At 48.1% G+C, this 23904-nt stretch overlaps 1 protein-coding gene across 1 annotated transcript in view; it reads left to right on the forward strand.

Annotated features, from left to right (window-relative positions):
- Positions 1-110: 110 nt before the first annotated feature.
- Positions 111-23904, forward strand: part of LOC102250214 (synapsin-3) — a gene marked incomplete at its 3' end in the record, with an annotated part of 79383 nt that continues 55589 nt past the window's right edge. The window contains exon 1 of the mRNA XM_014532297.1: positions 111-169. The remainder of the gene's footprint in view (positions 170-23904) is intronic.

Raw genomic sequence — 23904 nt, forward strand, 5'->3', positions numbered from 1 at the left:
CTGCTGCCCGGCCCGGCCCGTCCCTAGGATCGACGGGTCCATGTGCGGGGAATGCAGAGCCAGAGCGGCTCTGCGTAGCGGCTCCTCGCATGATCTGCACCCCGCGCCAGGGCCCGGGGAAGAGCTTGCGGGGAGTCGGGGACCTCAGCGACCGGTCCCTCTGCTCCGCGTAGGTCTTTAGAACCTTCTGGCCTGTTGCCCTGGGGCTCGGGGTCAGATTTGTCATGCTATTTCCTGTTCCTCGTCATCCTGGGGCGCAGGAAAATCCTCTCAAAGCGCTTGCTTCCCTGCCAAGCGCCCCGTGTATTTATTCAGCATTTATTGGGCTCCTATTGTGGGCCAGACACTGTGCTAAGTAAGCCCTAGCGGCGCGAAGAAGGGCCTTGGAGGAGCTCGTGGGGCCAAGAAGGACGAGAAGAGGAGCAGGTATAAGTGCACTGGAATACAGGGAACTGAGGTGTAGAGGAGGACCGTGAGCAAGCCAGGAAGGCTTCACGGAGGAGGTGACTATTGTGTGGGCACCAGAGGAGCAGGAGGATTTTCCTGGCTGAAAGCTGTGTGTGTTGGGAGTGGATGGGATGGCAGGGAGTCCAGATAGATTTTCTTGTGCAAAGATAAAGAAAGTGGAAAGCTCAGTACCCAGATAGTCCTGCGTCAGACAACCAAGTAAGATGGGGGCCTATTTGGGGTAGGAAATTAGCTGTCAACACCACAGGGGGCAAAAGCATGCACGGACCTTAAAAAGTGGCCTTAGACTTTGTAGAATTCTGCCCTGGGATGAGGGAGGGCAGTGGGGAAATTATGCAGTGACCCAGTCACTGTGGCAGCTCTGGAAAATCGATGGAGACTGGAGCAGGAGAAAGCTGGTTAGTTGTAGCTACTCTTGGGGATGTGGCTGCAAATACTCTGGGCCCCTTAAGGAAGCCCCATGTGCCCAGGAGCCCCCCCTCCCTGCCTTCTAGCCACGGATTCATTAGGGCGGGGAGATGGTGTCCATGTGATGCCTGCTTCTGCAGGTCATTTTCATGTTGTTTCTGGAAACTGTGACCTCGCCTTTGTCATCAGGGGTGGCCCCTGGAGGAGAGTGAAGGGCACCCCTGCTTCCGTTTTCCTACCTGCTGGCCTTCCCTTCGCCCTGGCTCCTCTCGCTGTCTCACAGAGACGCAGCCTCAGCTACTAGACTCAGGCTGTAGTAACGAGCAAGGTCTGCTGGGGAGTCAGACAGACCAGAAAGTTGCTTTAGCTGGGTGCCCGGGGGACATGATCAACCTTTCTGAACCTGTTTTCTGATTTCAAAGGAAAGCATCAGACCCACCTGCCATAGGTCCGGTTCTCTGAAAAAAAAAAAAAAAGACTAAGAGATTGAGATTCCTGTGTAGGGGATTCTTGGGGAGTGGTCTTACTCTGGGGTGGGGAGGGGGGAGTTGATCTGTGATGGAATCCATTGACCCCTGGGGCATGGGCCAGGCCTTTGCAGCCCCACACTGACCAGCCAGTGGGTGCAGGCTATTCCTAGAGAGGGGCATACCCTCAGGTGCCCCTTCAGCAGGACGGTGCCTGAAGGTGGACTCAGCTGTGAGCTGTGAAACAGCATTGCCTGCAGCTGGGGGAGTAAGGAGCACGTGGTCTCAGGTGGGGCTGAGAGCTGTCCCAGGCAGGCCGTTGGAAGGATGGGCTGAGAAGTAAATGAGATAAGTGACGAAGTGCTTTGCACTGTGCCCGGTGCAGAGCAGGCATTTTTTAAAGTGTTCATTTTTCTTACCTTTTAACTTCGTGACTGCGTCTGAAAATGGATTTTGGCGTTTAGTTGAATACATCAGCTTCTGTAAAGAAAGAACCTTTAGTTATATTAGCCACAGTGACTGCTGCTGCCTGTTACTGAGTGCCTGTTATGTCTGTTCATTCTCTCCAGTGATCCAGTAATCCTCCACGTTAGGTGCTTTTATTCTCATTTTACCGGCAACCCAGTTTTCCAAAACCCCAAAGAGGAGGAGTCCTTTGGCAATAAATCAATATCAATAGCAACAAATACCAAAGTGATATGATTTATTATGCTTCTTGAAGTGACTTCATTGGTGGATTTACTAACATTCATATTTATCCGATTATCCATTGAATCAATGAGTATTGACTGCCTCCTACATGGTGGGTGCTATCCTAGGTGCTGGAAATACTGTACAGTCTATGAGGAGAGACGGACATGAAATGCTTTGCTTCTTCAAAAGCAAACCATGAAGGATGCAACATTGCATTGCACAGCCAGGATGAGATAGAGAGTAATAGGACCTCTTCCCAGCTGAGTCCCTCTCATCCCCCAGTTTCAATCTAACCTCCTCAGAAAGGCCTTTTGGACCATCCTGTGTAAAGCAGGTCCCTCCCTTTTACTCTCCCTTTATGGCACTTGTCCATCCATTTGTTGGTCCTCCCCATTAGTCTGAAGGCTCCAGGAGTTCAGACATTGCTTTATCCCAAGAGCCCAGCACCATGCTTAGCACAGATTTATTGAATGATTGAAATGGATGAAGGGTGAGTCTGCTTAACAGAGTGGCTGGGGAAGGTCAGTCTGAGGAGTGATATTTACAGAGATCGGAGGGACAAGATTGATGCAGCAGTGCAAGACCAAGAGGCAGAGAGAACAGCTTGCTCAAGGACCACGAGGTGGAGGACTGGAGCTCAGCGTGACTGGGGAGCAGCCTGAGAGGAGTTTGGAGAAGTAGATGGGTCCTTGGAAGGCCATGCTGAGCTTGGATTTTCCTCAAACTGCAGTGGAAAATCTTTGGAGTATTTTAAGTCTAGTAATGACCTGGCGTTATAGTATTTGTTTGTTGTCTGTCGAGCCTCTGGGAGACAAGCTCCATGGAGGAGAGGTGAATGGATGAGCTGGTTTATACAGTTACCAGGCAAAGAGTGGAGTAGAGAGAAGAATGGGATCTTGTCACAGATTTGCAGGTAGGAGAGAGATGCTGGTGTCCTGGCTGCACCATAGCAATGGTATTGGAGAAAAGTAGGATTGGAGCTATAGTTTGGATGTCAAATGTATAGGACTTGATACATTAGACTTGAGGTACAGAGTAAAGGGAAGGATCAAGGATTGTCTTTTGGTTTAACATTGGGTGTCCATCAACAAATGAATGGATTAAACAGAATGTGGTACAAACTCACAATGGAATATTAGCCATAAAAGGAATGAAGTGCTGCTGATACATGCTACATCTGAACCTCAAAAACGTTCTAAATCAGTGTTTCTTAACCTGGGGGTCATGATCCCTTTGGGGGTCGAATGACCCTTTCACAGGGGTCGCCTAAGACCATCGGAAAACACATATATAATTACATATTGTTTTTGTGATTAATCACTATGCTTTAATTATGTTCAATTTGTAACAATGAAAATACATCCTGCATATCAGATATTTAAATTATGATTCATAACAGTAGCAAAATTACAGTTATGAAGTAGCAACGAAAATAATTTTATGGTTGGGGGTCACCACAACATGAGGAACTGTATTAAAGGGTCATGGCATTAGGAAGGTTGAGAACCACTGTTCTAAATGAAAGAAGTCAATCACAAAAGATCACATAGTGTATGATTCCCTTTATATGAAACTGGAGGCCCAGTGCATGAAATTTGTGCACAAGTAGGGTCCCTAGGCCTGGCCAGCGATCAGGGCCAATTGGGGCCTTCTAGCTGCTGGCCGGGGCCTTCCTTCATTCCGTGCCACCCCCTGGTGGTCAGTGCCAGGTTGCTCGGTCCTCGCAGCCACAGTGGCTTGCCTTGGCCCTCACAGCCCCAGCTTCGTCCGGAAGGTCATCCAGAAGGACGTCTGGAAGGTCGTTCGGATGTCTGCTCTAATTAGCATATTACACTTTTATTATTATTGATAGAATATCTAGAATAGGTAAATCCGTAGAGACAGAAAATGGATTGGTGTTTCATGGTTTGCCACGGGCTTGGGGAGAAAGGATAAATGATGCCTAACTGCTTAAAGGGTAAGTGGGTTCCCCTTCCCTTGTTGGGGTGATGAAAATGTTTAGAATCTGATAGATGTGGTGTTGCACACATTATGAATGTATTAACTTTAAAATGGTTACTTTTATGTTATATGAATGTCACCTCACTTATTTAAAAAAAAAAAAGATTGGGTGGAAGGGAGCACCAGTCACAGAGTGGAGGAGGCTGGGTTAGGAGCAAGTTGGAGTTAGGGGAGAAAATTCAAATGCTTTCTTGGAGATGCTCAAGATCTCAACATGGAACCTGAGGTGGGTGGAGTCTGGGCTGGAGAGACACATGCGGGATTTGTCAGCAATCAGAAGCCAGCTGACAAAACGCATGAGACCGAGGGAGAGAGAATGTAGAGGAGCACATTCCAGCCTGGCTCATTCTTCCATTGAAACACACGAGGAAGATGCTATGGTCCTCATTTTCAGTTGACCCCAAAATGAACTTGCCCAAGGTCAGTCATTTATTCATATGGGGTCCCTGGCTTCCAGGCCTTTACCTTTCCCATCTCAGCATGATGCCATTTCGAACTTCAGTAAAGACCTTTCCTCCCTCCCTCCCTCCTTCCCTCCCTCCTTTCCCCTTCTTCATCCCTTTTTCTTCCACTGTCTCCTCTCTCTTCCTCCTATCTTCCTTCCCTCCCTCCCCCCTCTTCCTCCCCACCTGCCTCCTATAGTCCTGGTTGAGTCCTCACATGTGGCAGGTACTGTTCTGGGCAGATGCTGGTGGAGAAGGTGGAACTGGCTCTACCCTTGTGGGGTGTACCAGGTACACAAGCAGCTGTAGCCAACAGGTACAGGGACCGTCGGAGCCTGGAACAGGGGCATCTGTCCTGGGTTTGGGGGTGAGTGGATGCTTCCTAGAGAAAGTGACAGCCAAGTTGAGATTTGCAGCAGAAGGATTGAGTCTGAGAAAGAGAATGATTCTCCGGAGGGTTCGCGATCCCTGACTCCCTCCTGTGGGAATTCATTCTCTTCACCCCCCAGTTCTTCACAGGTCCCTGGCGTTTTACAATTCATCGACAGGGTCTATACTTCCTGTAACCCTGGAGGCAATAGGTAGAAAAGATGACTGGGTTTGATTTCAAGTGGGAGCTTCGAATGGGGTAGCCAGGTAGGGTGCAGACAGCCCGGCTTCCAGAACCATGAACAAGGGACTTATTCTCTCTGAACCTTACTTTTCATACCTGTGAAACGAAGCCAATGACGTCTACTGCTCAGTGTAGGAAATCAATGAGATGATACTGTAAAGTACTGGGCTGGAGGTCCTCATACATGCTCAGAAAAATGTTATCTCATTTACCTGTTGGAAGAGTTTCATAGACCAGTGGTTCCCCACACTCTGCACACTATTTAAAATACAGGTATCCTGCTCCCCCTGGAGAATCTGCGTGATCTGTATGTTTAGAAAGCACCCCCAGATGATCCTGATAAAAGCAAGGTCCAGGAACCTTGGTTTAGAGTCCCTGCTATGGCGAATGTGAAAGGGTTAAGCACCTAGAAGCAGACTGGGGTTCTAGGAATTATTAGCCAATGACGGTGCTGGCTGATGATGTAATGTCTCTGGCTGGCACTCCATTGGTTAAGTGTATTGTTTCTCTGGCTTCAGCGGCCTGAGGAGCAGAGCTGGAGTGCACGGGTTAATAATTCTGTGGCAGCAGATAGAGCTATTTTCCCCCATTCCTCGCCTGCTAGGTGTGAGTGTATATAACAGGGCAGCAGATTTGTTGCCTCTCTCCTTCCAATACACAGCTGCACTTCCCTCCTCGCCTCCCCCCCAGCAGAGCACGTGTCTCCATAGTACTACGGAGGAGGACCGGGAGGGGGAGGAGGGGGTGCAGGAGGAAGATCGCTCAGGGAAGAGAGAGCCCTTGCAAAGTTGGGCACTGCAGTCTCCCCTTGCCACTGGGGACAGGCAGGGCCCAGCTGCTGCGGCCTTACAGGGGTCCTCCTGGACAAGTTGCTAATCTGTCACCTGCTTCTGAGCGCTGTTTAACCTGGCGGGACCCTCAGACCTGGAGGTGAGCTCAGGGTTTGGGAAGAGGGAGGGGGCCTGGCAGAGGGGAGCCTGGGGGCAGTTGGAAGGAAATAGCTCCAGGAGGAAGGTCAGGCGCTGGCTGTATCCCCTGGCTGCCCAGGCATGCGGTGGGAGCTTGGGCACCAGGGTCTCCCTCTCTGGGTCTGTTTGCTCCACGGCACCAGGTGAGGCTTGGGCTAGGGCTCTCGGAGCTCTGGGAGACGCCTGCTGGGAGTGTGCTGCCAGGAGCTATGAGCAGGCATGCTCTTGTCGCTCTCTGTCAAATGCTCCCTGACAGGCGGGCTTTGCTGGAACAGGAGGGAGTGCCACCCAGGCCCCTCCTTACATTGTCTGGGCTCCCCCTTCAGTGCTCCCGCGCAGCAGAGCCGCCCGTGGTAGGCACTGGCCTGGGTTTCCTGCAGAAACACCTGAGTGGTCTCAGCGGCGTTGATCATGTCTTTGCAGGGGCCTTCCGGTCCCTGACCCTGGCGTAATCCTGGGCCTTCATGAATGTGAGCACCTTCCTAGTTGTCTCCCGCTGGAGCTGTTAGGGTCTGGGAGGGGAGTTCCTTTTGCATGGTGGACAGTGCAGGTGTGTTTGATGGGTGGGGGACCAATTGCTCCCGGCTGAGACTTCTCACCTCCCCCAGAGAGGATCCTGGTGCAAGCATGTCTGCCTCAGGGTGTAAACTGCAGGAGCAGAGTGGGGAGGGGCACAGGGAGCCGAGGAACTGGGGGAGGCTGCTTGCTAGCAAGAACCTCTGACCTTTATTTCACAGGTAACTCAGAGACAAACGATGATGCTACTTCTCTCTTGCAGCCCTCCAAAAAACATAAAGTTCTGTTTCATTGTATTTTTCAGAATTTGGTTATACCTGGGGAGTTCCCAGTTTCCTCAGGGACAGGTTCTCTCTGTGTCTCATATGACCGATGGGGTCTGCCGCCCCGTGTTCTGGGTCAGGCTTTGCTGCTGAAGAGCTTGCGGGTCCTGGGGCAAGTCACCGAGCCTCTCCACGCCTCCTTTGTCAATCACAGAGGGAGGAGGGAGTGGGACTGGCTGGCGTTTAGAGCCCCTGTAGCTCTGTCTGTCTTGTGCTGTGGGCTGCAAGAAGCCTCTGGAAACTGAGTCTGTTGATTAAGTGGGTTGGGTGGGTGAAGAATGAATAAGGGGGACAGGCAGCGTGTCCTGTGGGTGCTGGGCACTTGTACACATTTTAGTGGACTTCTCCCTCCCAGTAGCCCTGGGATTAGGTGGGATTAATCTGACTCTACAGATGTGCATAACAAGGCTGGAGGAGATTCAGTGACTTGCCCGAGATCATCACTTGGTAAATGTGGACACTGGTATCTAAACCGGTGCAGGACCATGTGCTGGGCTGGCAGTACATGGCAGGATAATGGAAGGGCTGGAGCTGAAATCTTACCTCCCTTGCTTCCTTTGTGCTCTTCTTTCTGCTGGAAATCATGCACTGGTTGGAGGATTGACTAGTTCAGCCAGATTATCCAGTTTACCATCTGAGACAGAAGAGGATTAGGGAACCCTGGGTCCAAAAGGGACCTTCCAGGCCCCTCAGTGTATCACTGAGAAAAGGGAGGTCCCAGAAAGTTAGGGGACCTGTTCCATGTCACTCAGGGAGCTGAGGGACCACAGGGGATGGGGACCACGACTCCTGGTCTTAGGTGTTTGAAGTTGTATTGTTGTTAATGAGTTTTTTGAAAATTTTCATCTGAGAGCTTTGGGACCATTTGATTGAGTTATTCTCACCTTCAGGCCCCTTCGAAGTGCCAAAGGATTAGAGTAAGACTCGTTGGACAGCTCCCTGCTGGACACCTGGCCTTTGGCAGGCGTCTGGGACATGACAGTGGGTGGTTAAGCAAGCCGCCTCTGAGACCTGGAGTCTCCTTGAGGGGCCTCTGATGTAACCTGTGTTTCATGAGGTTCAAGCTCACAGGTCAGCAGTCCTTCCTAGTGGGTGGGCTGAGGCCCCACCCGTCCTCCCTGCCTGTGCCTGGCACCTAACTCATCCCACTGTAAGAACACTTGCCACACGACACGTGGTCTCTGTTCTTTGTCTTCCCAACGAAGCTGCACGTTTCCAGGCCACAGCCAACAAAATGTGGAACTTACCCCATCTGTGGAGCTGCCTCCTAGGGAGGTGGCTGTCACTGTCGTGGATGTGCAGAGATGTCCACCCAGAAAGAAAAAAAAACATCCAGTCATCACCCAAAAGCACAGCGCAGCCCAGCCGGAGTGGTTCAGTGGTTGAGCATTGACCTGTGAACCAGGAGGTCCAGGTTTGATTCCCGGTCAGGGCATATGCCTGGTTTCGGTTTTGGGCTTGATCCCCAGTGGGGAACAGGCAGGAGGCAGCCAATTAATGATTCTCTCTCATCATCGATGTTTCTGTATCTTTCTCCCTCTCCCGTCCTCTCTGAAATCAATTAAAAATATATATATTTTTAAAAAGCACAGTGCAGGTTCTCCACCTTTTTCTTGACCCCTATAATGGTAAGAAAGAATCATCCTAATACCAGGCTTCAAATATTCAAATGATCGTCATAGGAAAGAGGAGTTACAATTCTTCTGCAGGGTGGGAGAGCAAAGCCAGTGGCAATGGGTAGAGTTGGAGGGGAGCAGATAGCAGACCATTCAAGGAAGAGTGTGCAGGTGGTGGAGCTGTCCCATGGGAAAAGTCTACCTTCTGTGCCCTGTCATCAGACGTGCAGCACTTGGGAGCCCCTGGCATCCTGTCTAGACCTGAGATTTCTTGATTATCTGTCAAGAAGGAATACATGCCAGGAGGCCTGGGGCCTTGCCAAGCTGTGGCTTATTCCTCCTTTAGGTTCCAAAGCTGTAGTACAATGTGAAAATCATCCATAGCCCAAAATACCTGTGAAAATAGTTTAATTGCCCCCAAATGGCATTATACCTGATTTTTGGGTATGCCACCCTGAACGGTGATTTTTAAAAGGGAAAGAGCAAAAGAAAGTCTTTCTGCAGTTGTCTGGGTCTTCATGCTGTTCTGTCTTTAAGGCAGCTGTCGGATTTCTAACTGGCATGGAGTGGGGGGTGGGGGATTCTCAGGTTCCTCACTTGCTTGCAGGGTTTAGACCAGGGGTGGGCAAACTTTTTGACTCGAGGGCCACAATGGGTTCTTAAACTGGACCGGAGGGCCGGAACAAAAGCATGGATGGAGTGTTTGTGTGAACTAATATAAATTCAAAGTAAACATCATTACATAAAAGGGTTCGTTTTTTTTTTTTTTTAGTTTTATTCATTCCAAACGGGCCGGATCCGGCCCGGGGGCCGTAGTTTGCCCACAGCTGCTTTAGACTATGGTTGTTTTGGTGTCACACAGTATATAGGATTAGATAACAAAACAATGTAATCTACAGTGTTGGACAAGTAAGGATGTGCCTTAACAGATCTGCTCCTAAAAGCACTTGCTAAAAATGAACACATATTTACATATAACATTATTTAAAAATCTGCACTTCCACTTACAGAAAGGGGGAGAATTGCTAATTCCTATTGCAATGCAAGTACACTCATCTGCTTAGGCACCATCTCCTGGGAAAGCACATGATTCATCCTTCACAGCCAGGGGAGACGCCCCACTCCTGACATCACAGCTCAGCACTGAGCACAATGCATTGAATTTGCCTATTTGCTGTCTGCCCCTAGAAGCAGGGGACAATCTAGTCCCCTTTGTAATAGGAATAATGATAATGGCTAATGCATAAAGAATGCTTATTGTGTCAAAGCTCTTGACATATATCTTATGTTTACAATACATCAACTCACTGTTTAGAGTAGCCCTGTGAGGTAGACACTATTATTACCCTCACTCCAGATGAGGAAACTGAGGTAGAGAGGCTAAGGAACTTGCCCAGGGCCGGATCCGGCCCGCGGGCCGTAGTTTGCCCACGGCTGGTTTAGACCATTCTGCTTGGGTGCCTTCATCCGTGTTCACAGGGTTTTTAACGGTGATGAGAACGAAAGGACAGGGTTATGTGGGAGCCCTGAGCTCGGGAACTATTGCAGAGTGGATCCTCAGGACGTGCTTGCTGGAAGGTGGTCAGCATCCTGCCGTAGCCGACGTGTCTGTGCTGGTCTTTGAAAAGTTTTAGAGAAGAGCCGGTCCCCGTGTCCAGGTTGGCATTTCCTCTTTGAGGTTGGCAGGTCCTCTGATCCCTCTGGCCAGTGCTCACCCTCATGCCCCTGAATATTGCTGCTAAAATCTGAAGTGGAGAAGGAATGGGGTTGGAAGCTACACACACCCGAGTTTAAAAGACCAGACGCTCCTTGTCGTTGTGTGACCCTGGGCATGCTACATCACCTCTCTGTGCCTGGCTTTTTCATTTATGAAAATGGAATCAGTAGAACCTACCTTGAAGGGTGAGTGGGTGAGGACCATTGGAGAGTGTCTGGAACATTTAGAGCAGGTGTTCTGTACATGCTAGTGTATCTGCCCACCTTGGAAAAGTGTTGCAGAGACATAGAGGTAGGTCCCCTTCCCCCATTTATTTATTTTTTTTCTGTCTTTTGTCTCACTGCAAACTTCCTTGCCCAGGTTAGGGGCACTTCTCCATAGCGTCCTACTCACCCTCAGTAACCCTCTGTGAGGGTTACCCTAAGAATGCATTTGCTTGCAACCCTGCCCCCTTCCCAGCTCATCCTCCTGCCAGGTACCTATCCCAGCACGGGAAAAAGCAGCACTTAGACGGGAGATGTGGAACTGAATCCATTTTCAAAGCACCAATAGCAAATTGAATATTCTGGCCTGGGGCTGCTCTACTCAGGGACCAAGTGGGCAGGTGATCAAAGTATGGCTCTAAGCTCAGAGCCTTGGGAATGTCATCATTGACTGCTCATCCCTGGGGTTTACTCATGAATCCATTTAACAGGTATGTATGGGAATCCTTACCCTGTGAAAGGCCGTGTCCTGGGAGCAGGGGATGTATCCATGAAGAGTCCCGAGAGGATCCCTGTCCTCGTGGATCTGTGTTCTGGTGGGGAAATAGAAAGTAACCATCAACCAGAGACATTGTGTGATGTCAGTTAGTCGTGAGTGTCATGAAGAAAAATGAAATAGCAAAGGCATAGGAAGATGCCATGATAGAAAAGTCAGTTAAAAAAGGTTTTTCCGAGGAGTCAATATTTCAGCAGAAGCACGAATGAAGTTTGGGAAGGGGTTTTGGAAATATCTGTGGAAAAGAATTCCAGGCAGAGGGAACAGTGAGTGAGCCTCGGGGTAGGTAAAGGGACATAAGAAGGAGGATTTTGAAATGTGACTAGAAAGGTACCTGAAACCAGGTCTGGTGGAGGCTCCTGGGCTGTGGGGAGAAGTTTGGGTTCTGTTCTAAGTTGGAGGTTTTGAGGAAAGAGCTTACATGCTTCGGCTTATTCTTTTAATTGATTTGATTTTTTAAAATTGCCACACGGTAAAATTGACTTTGTCTTGGTGTTCAGTTCTATGACTTTTAACAAATGTATAGATTCGTGGGACTACCAACACCACAATGAGGACACAGAATGGTTCCATCACCCAAAAACCTCTCTCTGTTGCCCCTTTATAGTCACAAAGCCCCCACTTCTAACATCTGACACCTAGTCACTTTCATCACTAGTGTGTTGTCTTTTTGAGAGTGCCATATCAATAGAATCATACTTTGGAAACTAGCTTCTTTCCTTAGCCCACTATCTCTCAGATTCATCCATGTTGTTGTGGGTATCAACATTCACATTTGTTGCTGGCTAGTTAGTATTCCATTCTATAGATATACCACAGTGTGTCTATCCATTCACCCCTTGAAGGACATTTGAGTTGTTTCCAGCTTTTAATGATTATGAATAGAGCTGCTATAAACATTTGTGAACAGCCAGGAGTTGGGATTGCTGGGACCTATGGCAAATTTACATTTAACTTTATAAGAACTGCCAAACTCAATTCCAGTGTGGCTATATCATTTTGTGTTTCCATCAACAGTGTGTGAGAATTCCAGTTGCTCTGCTTCCTTGTCAGCACTTGGCATTTTCAGTATTTTTTATTTTAGCCATTCAAAGAGTTTAGTGGTATCTCACCATGGTTTTAAATTTCATTTCCCTAGTGGCTAACAATGTTGAATATCTTGCGCAGGTAGATTGTCCACCCTTATGTAATTTCTTTGGTGAAGTATCTGTCCAGGTCTAATACCCAATTTTTAAAATTGTTTTTGTGTGTGTTTTTTTAATTGTTGAGTTTTGAGTATTTTTATGTCTTCTGGGTATCAGTGCTTTCTTGAATATGTGATTTGTAAATATGTAATTTATTTTTTTAAGGAAACATTCTGGCAGCTGTGTGGGAAGGGAGCTGCAGTGGTCATGGTGGAAGCAGAGGGATCGGTGAGTGGACTAGTGCAGGAGTCCATGGGGAGAGATGATGGCAGTTTGGACTAAGGTCATTCATGTGGAAGAGGTGAAAAGTGGTCAAAATCAAATCCTTTGAGAGTAGAGCCGTCTGAGCTTGGTGATGGATGGGTGTAGAATGTGAGGGAAAAGAGGAGTCAAGGATGACAAAACTGCTGGAGGGGCTGAGAATCTATAATAATAATGTGTAATATGCTAATTAGACCAGACATCCTTCTGGACGACCTTCCGGATGAATCTAGGGCTGCAAGAGAAGCCCGGGTCCTGGGTGCCAGAGGGAAGCTGGTGCCAGCAGCCAGGGGAAGGAAGGCCTACTCTTGCACGAATTTCGTGCATCGGGCCTCCAGTATAAGTATAATTTAGGCATGGTCTCTGCCCTCAAGTAGCTCACAGTGAAGTGAGAGGAATTTTACTGTAAGCAGTTCACCTGGAATATGACCGGGTATGCTTGCAGAGATCATGTGGAAAGAATTGGGGGAGCACAGTTGATGGAGAAATTATAAAGTGTAAGGTTTGCAGGGCCTGCTTTCTGGGCGGCCACTCTCACATGTTAGTGTGTATAAGAATCAGCCGGTTCTTAAAAATGCAGCTTTCTAGGCTCCCATCCCCGAAGTAGGCGGCCTGTGGTTAGCGAGCACCAACATCACTCGCATTGGTGATTGGTCAACCACGGCCTGAGAAACCCTTGCAGGAGCTGGGAAGACTTCACTGAAGAGGTGACGTGTGAGGGGTGTCAGTGTGTAGTGGGAATTCTGACTTGGAGGAACCTGGGGAAGGGCAGCCAGGCGGGGCCCAGGCGTGTCAGGGGAGCGGATGGGGAGGCAGGGAGGCCCGAGGAGAGCTTCCGCTTTGGTCCAGGTGAGAGATGACGCTGGTTTGGACTCTAGTGGCGACTGTGGGGTTGGAAGAAGTAGCGGGGCTGGAGGCTGTGTTGGAGAGAAGTCGATGCCCGAGTGTGGGAGGCTGGACAGGAGGAATGGGATTCCCCACATTTCCAGCTTAACGCCTGAGGCGGGCATCTGCTGAGATGGGAGGGTGGGAAGGCGCAGTGTGGGGTCGGGGAGATGGCCGGAAATCAGGACATGATACATTTAAGGTGCCTAAGAGCTGTGCTTCGCTGCCCTCCAGGGTGAACTTGCTCAGTTCCTCATTAGGTGGCACCCGGGCACTAGAAGCACCGCTGGGCTGGCTGCCTGCCTGTGGAAGCTCAGGCAGGAGGCCCGGCATTGGAGGTGATAAGATTGATGGCTGCAGTGCTCACAGCCTGGTCTTAGCAGTGGTACCTCCCCACCTCTATCTATCTATCTATCTATCTATCTATCTATCAGCAGTGGTACCTCCCCACCTCTCTGTCTGTCTGTCTATCTGTCTGTCTGTCTATCTATCTATCTATCTATCTATCTCTATCTCACTGTCTCCCTCTATGCCTGTGTCTGTCTCTTTATCTCTCTGTCCTCTCTTTGTGTCTCTGTATCTCTCCATCTCTCTTTTTCTGTGTCTTCCTGTCTCTCTGTCTCTCTCTGTCTTTCTCTGTCTCCCTGTCCTTTTCTATCTCACTCTGTCTCTCTGTCTCTCTGATCTTGCCTCTGTGTGTGTTTGTTTTTCTGCCTCTTTCTCTCCCTCTGTTTAATCCCTGTCCACCTCTATCTCTTTTTGTCTGTCTCCCAGGCCCTATCTCTCTGTGTCTTTTTTTTTCTCTTTCTCTGTGTGTCTTCTCTCTCCTCTCTGTCTCTTTGTCTCTTTCTCTCCGTATTTCTGTCTCTCTCTACCCCTCTCTGTCACCTGTCAGCGCTCCGCTCAGGTGTTCCAGGGGGCTGGTGTGTCCCCTCAGTGTGGCCCTTCCTTTGCATCCTCAGGTACATCCTAGGCCTGAGCGAGCCTCCCAAGGTCTCCTTTGTCTCTAGGGCAGTGGTTCTCAACCTTCTGGCCCTTTAAATACAGTTCCTCATGTTGTGACCCAACCATAAAATTATTTTAGTTGCTACTTCATAACTGTAATGTTGCTACTGTTATGAATAGTAATGTAAATATCTGATATGCAGGATGGTCTTAGGCGACCCCTGTGAAAGGGTCGTTCGACCGCCCAAGGGGTCGCGACCCACAGGTTGAGAACCGCTGCTCTAGGGGGAAGGTTGCTTAATTGGCTCCATGTGTTTTCTGATCCAGGAGAAAGGAACGCCCCGTCTGGCTCCCAGACCTTGGCAGTGCTGGCATCTCTCCTTGACCCCGGGTGCCCGGCTCTGTCTCCAACTCAATGAGTCTGAAGCCAGACATGGCCCCTCCCCCAAGCCCACAGTGGCAGGTGCACAGGGCTCTGCAGGGACACAGAGCAGCTCTCTTCGTCCCAGTTGGTTGGAGAGCATCCCAGTCAGGGAAGCCTCCAGAGGAGAAGGGGGAGCTGAGTCAGAAGGAAGAACCAGCCCTGGACTGTAGGAGAGCAACGGGAAGTTGTGCCAGGAGGACAGAGTCCAGGCTCATGGAGCCCCGAGGCATCGCAGGCGATGGGAGATCCGTAGGCCCTGCCCCATGCAGACCTGGGTGTGCATCCTAGCACCGCGGAGGGGCACGCTGCCTGTGGTTAGGGCCGTGCCCGCCGGAGCCAGGTTGCCTGGGTTTGAATCGCAGCTCTGCCACTTCTCAGCAGCACGACTTGGGCCTCGGTGCCCACCTCTGTGCAGTGCCGGTGGAACGGCATACGCATCTCATGAGGCTGGAGGAAGGATGGCATGAGTGAATATGTATCAAGTGCCTAGAGCAGCGCCTGGAGAAGCTGTGATTATAATGACAGGTCGACCCAGAGCACATTACTTATCCTCTCTGGACCTCAGTTTCCTCCTCTGTGAAGTGGGGGGATAGCACTTCGGGCAGGGTTGTTGTGACGGTTGGGGACCATCAACAGGCCGGTCTTGTGTAGCCCCTGGCTCCTCAAGTAGTTTTGGTAAATGGTAACCGACACCACCACCAACACCATCATCCTCATGGTTGTTATCATACTTCCATGTGGGCTCTCCTGGCTTCTAGTCCTTGCTAGCGTACTCCCTCCCTCCGTCCAGCAGATGTCATGGAGCATCCAGCCTGGAGACTGGAAGTTAAGGCCACACATCTGGCCACGGTGGTCCTGAGAAGACTGTCTGCCTTTCTCTGGGCAGCAGAGCGTCTGGCCACTCCCTCGTCTTTCCCCCAAGTCATGCAAAAGGCCAGCAGTGGGGCCCTCTCTGAAATGGTGCAAGTCAGCATTTCGTGGGTGACTTCTGGGCCCGGCCCTGAGAAAGAAGGAGCTGTGATAGGCACAAGGAAATCCTGCGGCCCTTCCACTCTCTGCTCCCTCCACTCAGGTGGAATCGGATTTCCACCTGTGGTCCCGCCGATGGGGAACCTGAGGACAGGGCAGGCTCCTGGTGTCACGTCTGGGCTCCCCACGTGTCCCGTCCCTGTCTGTTCTGATCTGGTCCGCGTCTCGGGAAAGCCACACACTGTAGTTGAAACTGGACCCAGGACCCACTAGGTTTGAGTCCCTTCTCCACCGCTGACCCTGACTTAAGGCCTTTGCAAGTCACTTTACCTCCCTGGCCTCAGTGTCCACATCTGTGAAAAGAAGATGGTGTTCATCATGGTGTGTATCTCATAAGATTGAGAGGTGGGGAAGGGATGGTGGGGAAGACCTGCCTGTGGGGTCTAGCCCGTGTACCTGTGAGATTTGAGGGTGGCCTGGCAAGGAGGGGCAGAGAGAGATGGGATGGGATTCTGGAGCCACTGGAGAGAAGTAGTGGGGGACAATGAGGGAAATGTTATCTTCAGGGTTTGAGCCTGACTGATGTGAGTATGAAGGGGTGAAGGAGGCCGAGCTTCTCACCCTCCACAGAGGAGGGTGCTGTCCAGAGTGGCCCACATTCTGTGTCATCACCAAGGTGGTCATCTCTCCAGACCCTGTTTAGAAGAAAATACCTAGGAACAATATTGTGAAATATACTCACAAAATCACATTTGGCCTATATTACAACTAGAGGCCCCGGTGCATGAATTTGTGCATGGATGGGGCCCCTCGGCCTGGCTGGCGATCTGGGCAATCGGGGCCAATTGGGGCTGGCTGGCCAGGGGGAGGGACTGCGGGAGGTTGGCGGTGGGAGCACACTGACCACCAGGGAGCAGCTCCTGCGTTGAGCATCTGCCCCCTGGTGGTCAGTGCGTGTCATAGCAACCGGTCATTCAGTCGTTTGGTCGCTTTATAGATAAGTTAACATCACTAAACATCACCTTTTTGTGTTCTGAAGGGCCTGTCATGGACAGCAGTCACAGAGCTCCAGGCCCGAGGTTATCAAGGGCCTCTTTTAGAGTTTTGACATGGCCTTTGGTTGAAGGTCTTAATGAATCAGTTTGGCTGGTGTGATTGTCAGATAACACGTGCTGCCTGGGGAGCTCTATGCATTCTGATTGTAAATGGGCGATTATTTCATGGCTAACATAGTTTTAGTTGCTTTACCATCGAGGTTAAGAGCTTTAATTTGACCCTGTTTGGGCATTTCTGTTTGAAAGTAGTTTGGATCGGGGAGGGTGGTCTCGAATAAATGGAAGAATCCCACCTATCTCGATCTCTCAGAGACTTTCCTACAAAGTTTCCAACAAGGGGGAGGAGCTGTTGGTGCAGAGGGCTCGCTCCACCGCAAATCCTCACTCCCAAGCCCCAGTCCTCCTTGCCTGGGGACCCACAGTGTGGCACCTGTGGGAACCAGTGTTGGCCCTCACAGGAGAGCAGGGCCTGGGTGTGCGGTGAGTGGACTTGACCTCCTCAAAGACAGCACACACTCTCACGTTGCTGCTGGTGGAAGGCCGGCGGGTCTGTATGTGGGGATGGAGCCGCTCCCTCGCCGGATGCGAGATTGACCTTCATTCAGGAAGGTGAGCATCTCTTAGCTCAGTGATGGCGAACCTATGACATGCGTGTCAGAGGTGACACGTGAACTCATTTTTTTGGTTGATTTTTCTTTGTTAAATGGCATTTAAATATATAAAATAAATATCAAAAATACAAGTCTTTGTTTTACTATGGTTGCAAATATCAGAAAATTTCCATATGCGACATGGCACCAGAGTTAAGTTAGGGTTTTTCAAAATGCCAACAGGTTTGCCATCACTGTACTTAGCTCTTCGACTTGCATGGCCCAGCCTCTGGGTTCTCAGGCGCACCCTGGACTCCCATGCGACCTGTGCTCATTAATATAGTGTTGAAGCCTGGCCCATGTTGTCTCCATGAATTTTTTAACTTTTTGGCTTGTGCAGAAGGGGTGTTAGCAGCTGTTAATTAGCCAAATGCTATTTCCTAGTGGGTGAGGGAAAAGAAAATCAGCACTCATTGAGCAGAGGATGGAGAGAGCGACAATTTATGTCTTGGTGTGTTCACGTGGGGAGGAGATTCACTAGCAGATGAAATTAGATATTCCCTTTGCATGATTTCAGTTTTGGTTCAGCTGAGGCTGAGGTGTCAGGCACTGTGACAGCTGTTTTTTTGTGTGGAATCACACATTTAGTCTTCGCAAACAGAAGGTGAGGGCGGGTTGATTTCACTGCTGTTTTTATTTTTTTATTTATTTTTTTTAAATATATTTTATTGATTTTTTACAGAGAGGAAGGGAGAGAGATAGAGAGTTAGAAACATCGATGAGAGAGAAACATCGATCAGCTGCCTCCTGCACATCTCCTACTGGGGATGTGCCCGCAACCCAGGTACATGCCCTTGACCGGAATCGAACCTGGGACCTTTCAGTCCGCAGGCCGACGCTCTATCCACTGAGCCAAACCGGTTTCGGCTTCACTGCTGTTTTTAAACAGATTTACATGACAAAGATTTATTGAAGCCCTACTATGTGCCAGGCACTGTTTTAAGTGCTTGGGACGCAGTGGTGAACAAAGCCGACAAGGAACTCTGTTCTCGGAGGCTTGCACGTTATCAGAGGGAGCAGAGACTCACCGGCAGCAAAATAAATGCCAGTTATATGGTTTCCAGGAGGCAGTGCATGCTGCGGAAAACAGAACAAGCAGACCAGAGTAGGAGAGATCCAGAGGACCAGACGGTTTAGCATTGGGTGGTCAGGGGAGGCCTCGCTGAGAAGGCGACACTGGAGCGAAGATCTGAAGGAGACGAGGGCGGGAGCCATGCGGGGTTCCATAGGAAGTGTTTCAGCCAAAGGGGCAGCCAGTGCAAAGGCAGATGGCGGGCAGGTTCCATCACTGGAATTGATCTTCTTCCATTAATACTCTAAGGAATGTGCCAGGCCCTGAGGATTAACCTATCCCATGTACCTTTGTAGAAGATCCAGGTGTTACCCCAGGAAACACCATGCCGTAGACATCTGCAGAGCACTCTGAAGATGACCAAGCAATTCCATGTGTGGCGATGGGACTGCTCTGTACCCTGGTTACACGAATGTGTTCAAATTCATAGAACTGTGTACCAAAAAGGTCTCTTTTACTCCATTGGCCTAAAACTTAAGTATTTAGATAAGTCACTTCATGCATTTTATTCGGGTCTGCTCAAAGACCTGTGGAGTGGGAAGGTACAGAGATTTCCCCTATTCCCCATGCCCCCTACACATGCATAGCCTCACCGATGATCAACACCTCCCACCAGAATGGTACATTCTTTACAATTGATGATTCTACATTAACATGTCGTAATCACCCAAAGTCCATAATTTACATACTGGTTCACTCTTGGGGTTGTCCATTCTGTAGATCTGGACAAATGTATGATGGCATGTATCTATCATTATGGTAGCAATCCCTAACTTGTCTGGCTCCTTCCAGTGTTTTCCACACAGTAACCAGGTAGACTAGATTGCCTCTCTCTTGTTTATAGTCCTCCAGTAGCTTACTTTCACACTTGGATTGACATAAAAATTATTTTCAGCATGATTGCTTCATGATCTGGCCCGTCTTTACTTTTCTAAACATCCTATATAATAAAGAGCTAATATACTAATTAGACCAGATGGCAGAACGACCTTACGGAACGACCAGTGGGCAGGGCGGAGGGGCCATGGGGCTGTGAGGCAGCCGGGGCTGCGAGGGCTGAGACCCTTGCATGAATTTCATGCACCGTGCCTGTAGTTTTCTTGTAAAAATCTTCTTGTTTCCTGGTTGGGGTGGTCTTCCTTTCACTCTTCAAATTGCCTAACTCTTTCCTACCTCAGGGCCTTTGCATATCCACTTAGCTTTCCCCTCGTTTTTCAGGTGTCAGAGAAGCCTTAGAGAGGCCTTCCCTGCCCCTCCCCATTTTAATCTCTGTGACAGCACTCTGTGTATTTCTAACTCTTATCCTCATTCATAAATACTTTTTCACTTGTTCATTATCTGCTTTCCTTTACCAGACTGAGCTCCCCTGGGGCCTGAAGTGGGGAGGAATTACAGGAAGAGACTTTGACATTGGAGTTGTTCAAAGGATAATGAGGTGGTGCTTCTGAGGGTGGGGAATTCCCACCAGTGTAAGGTTGACCAGATTTCCTAAAGAAGGGGTTGTTAAATAATCTCTCAGGTCCCTCCAATATTTTTAAAAATATATTTTTATTGATTTCAGAGAGAAAGGGAGAGAGATAGAAACATCAATGATGAGAGAATCATTGATCAGCTGTCTCCTACATGCCCCACAGTGGGGATCAAGCCCACAACCCGGGCATGTGCCCTGACCAGGAATCAAACCGTAACCTCTTGGTTCATAGGTCGATGCTCAACCACTGAGCCACACTGGCTGGGCAGGTCCCTCCAATTCTAACACTGTTGTATTTTTCTACCTAGTATTTAAAAAATGAAAGAGATTCTGTTCTACTAGTGACTCAGTAGCTTCTGTGGTTCTGATTCTCTCCTAAGTGATAATTATAAACTTTGGCTAAAATGTTTGAAAGGAACTATTTGAGGTTCCTGAAGAGAAACAAAAAATAGGTAGACTACAGAAGGGAACCACTAAGTGAGATCCACAGTTATGTGGCTCTTCCTGGAAAGCACTCCCAGCCCACATGGCACCGAGCAGCGCAACCACAACAGAAAGGCGCGTTTTTATTGGTCTGACAACCCAGTGGACCGAGCACAGGCTAACAGAGAAGCTGGAAAATGAGGAAATTGGGAAAGACGCCCCAGTTCCGTGCTCCTAATAAGAGTTGCTTAAAATTCTGCTGTGGGTCAAGCCCTCTTTCAGCCCATTTCTGCTTTGCATACTTGCCCACAGTAGTTAATGATGGGGTTGCTCTCCAGTCGACTTCCTGCTTGCAAATCACCAAGGCAAAGGCAGCTTCCTGGCGCGGGAACCTGACTCACAACAACCTAATTGATATTTATAGAACATTACACCCAACAACTGCAAAACACGCATTCTTCTCAAGTGCATATGCCTGTGGCGCATTCATCAAGATAGAGCTTATTGAGCTAACACATTAATCTCGATGAGTGTCAAAGAAGCCAAAGGGTTAAAGCCTTATAGACTATGTTCCTTAGTCACCAATGAATCATATCAAAAGTAATAACAATGAAATGTCTGCAAGCACTGGCATTGGAAAATTAAACACATGTTTTTATAGCATATGGGTCAAGAAAAAAATAATGAAGATATTAATAATTTGAATTGAGCAATAATGAAAATACGTGTCAGATTTCATAGAGGAAATGCATTGCTTTCAGGGTTCATATTGGAAAAGATGAAAGGTATAAACTTAATGATCTCCATTTCCATTTCAAGCATCTAGAACAGCCGTGGGCAAACTACAGCCCGTTTGAAATGAATAAAACTAAAAAAAAAAAAGACCGTACCCTTTTATGTAATGATGTTTACTTTGAATTTATATTAGTTCACACAAACACTCCATCCATGCTTTTGTTCCGGCCCTCTGGTCCAGTTTAAGAACCCATTGTGGCCCTCGAGTCAAAAAGTTTGCCCACCCCTAGTCTAGAAAAAAGAACCAGTTAAACCCTTAAACACAAAGTAAGGAGAAGGAAGGAAGTTATAAAGAGCAGATATAAGTGAAATAGGAAACAAGTTGTTTTTTTAGAAGATTAATACAATTTATAAATTTATAGATTTCATACACAGATTACTCAAAAAGAGAGAAAAGACAAATTAGCTTTATCAGGAATATCATGGAAAATCACGACATATTCTACAGAAAAACGAAAGGATAATAAAGGAACACTATACAAGTTTATGCCAATGAAATCCAGCTAAGATGAAATGGACAAGTTGCTTGAAATCTCATATTGGCAATGGAAATGACAAGAAACAGATAATATAAAGAGATTTATGAAAGGGAATTAGTTTATTATTAAAACCTTTCCAACAAAGAAGAAAATAAGCCCTAGTCAGCTTTGCTGTTGATTTCTGCCAATAATTTAAGGGGAAAAAATACCAATATTACATAAACCCTTTTAGGACAGAAAAGGCGGGAACCCTCCCCAATGTACTCTGTAAGGTCAGCGTCACCCTGATACCTGGCAAAGACTTCGCCAGAAAGAAAATTACAGACCAATATTTCCCATAAACATGGACACAGAAATCCTTAACCAAGTGTTACCAGGTTGAATCTATACAAAGGGGGATTCACAGTGACCAGGTAGAATTTATTCCAGGACTGCAAGTTTGCTTTCACATCTGAAAATCAGCCAACGGAAGTCACCACATGAAGCAAATAAACGATTTTTAAAAACATAATCTTCTCAATCAATTTAGAGAATGACTTGGCAAATCCAGCAGCCATTCATGGAAAAAACTCTCAGCCAGCTGAGACTACCAGGGCCCTGTCTCAATCTGATAACGCACATTTACAGAGAACGCGCAGCTGACTTCCTGTTACTGTAATGTGAGATATGGAGCATGTCCCCCCGAAGTTGGAACCAGGTAAGGTGTCCGCTTTCGTTTCTCTTCCGCAGGGGAGGTCCTAGCCACTGTAATAAGAAAAGTGAAAGACATAAAAGGCTTTAAGATTGGAAAGGGAGAAATAAAGATGTCTGTGTGTAGATGATGTGACTGTTTAAATAGAAAATCCTAGTAATCTGTAAAGAAGGACTAGAAGCAATAATTGAATTCGTCAGGTCAATATATTGACAATAATTGGAAGATATATGCTATTAGCAAACAAATGGAAAATGAAATAGAAAATAGTTTTAAAATATCACCCCCCTCCAAAGAAATTATTAGGAGTCAACTGAGCAAAACAGGTGCAACACCTCTGTACTGAAAATCATAAAACATCTCTGAGGGAAAGTAGAGTTCATAAGTAGAGACCTCTACCGCGTTCATGAAGTGGAAAAGTCAGTATCGTTGAGAAGTCAGTTCTTCCCAAACTGAGCTATAAATTTTATGTAATCTCAAACAATATTCCAATAGACTTTTTCATGTAAGTTGATTTTAAAATGTATTAAAAAAATAGGAGCTAGGATACCCAAAGCAATCATAAGAAAGAGAATGTAAGCAGGAGGACTCCCTGTACCTGATTTTAGGACGTTTATAAGCCACAGTAACCAGGGTGCTGTAAAGGTAAACATCAGTGGACCATAATAAAGAGCCCAGAAGTAGACCCATGTGTGTACAGACCATTGGTGCCAGCAGAGCCTCCAAATTCATTGGGGAAAATGCTTTCATAAATGGTGGAAAACCGGGTAAGTGAACCTTATCTCATCCCACTCAGAAATCAAGTTTGGGTGGATTACAGAAAAGCTAAAACTGTAATGCTTCTATAAGAAATATTAGGACATTATCATCATCATCATCCTGGGGTTGGCAAAGATTTTAAAGAGCAGACATAGAAAGGACTAACCATAAGAACAATCTTTTTGTAAATTGGACTTTATAAGAACTTAAAATTTGCTTATCAAAATACCTGCAGAGCCCAGCCAGCACAGCTCAGTGGCTGAGCATCAACCTATAAACCAGGAGTCACGGTATGATTCCTGGTCAGGGCACATGCCTGGATTGCGGGCTCAATCCCCAGTGTGGGGCGTGCAGGAGGCAGCCAATCAATGATTCTCTGTCATCATTGATGTTTTTATCTCTCTCCCTCTCTCTTCCTCTCTGAAATCAAGAAATATATATTAAAAAAATAAAAAAATTTGCAGGTATATGTAACAGATTTTATATATCCTATATAATAAACCCTAATATACAAATCGACTGAGTGGTGAAACGACCAGTCGCTATGATGCGCACTGACCACCAGGGGGCAGACGCTCAACGCAAGAGCTGCCCCCTGATGGTCAGTGCGCTCCCACGGCGGGAGCACGGCTTAGTCAGAAGCCTGGCTCACAGCTGGCAAGCACTGCAGCAGTGGCAGGAGCCTCTCCTGCCTCTGTGGCAGTACTAAGGACTCCTCGGGGGATGTCTGATTGCAGGCTTAGGCCCACTCCCCAGCAGGCGGACATCCCCTGAGGGGTCCCGGATTGCGAGAGGGTGCAGGCCGGGCTGAGGTACTCCCCCTCCCCCCAGCTCACAAATGTCATGCAC

This window comes from Myotis brandtii, unplaced genomic scaffold (genome assembly GCF_000412655.1).
Source record: "Myotis brandtii unplaced genomic scaffold, ASM41265v1 scaffold876, whole genome shotgun sequence".
NCBI lineage: Eukaryota > Metazoa > Chordata > Mammalia > Chiroptera > Vespertilionidae > Myotis > Myotis brandtii.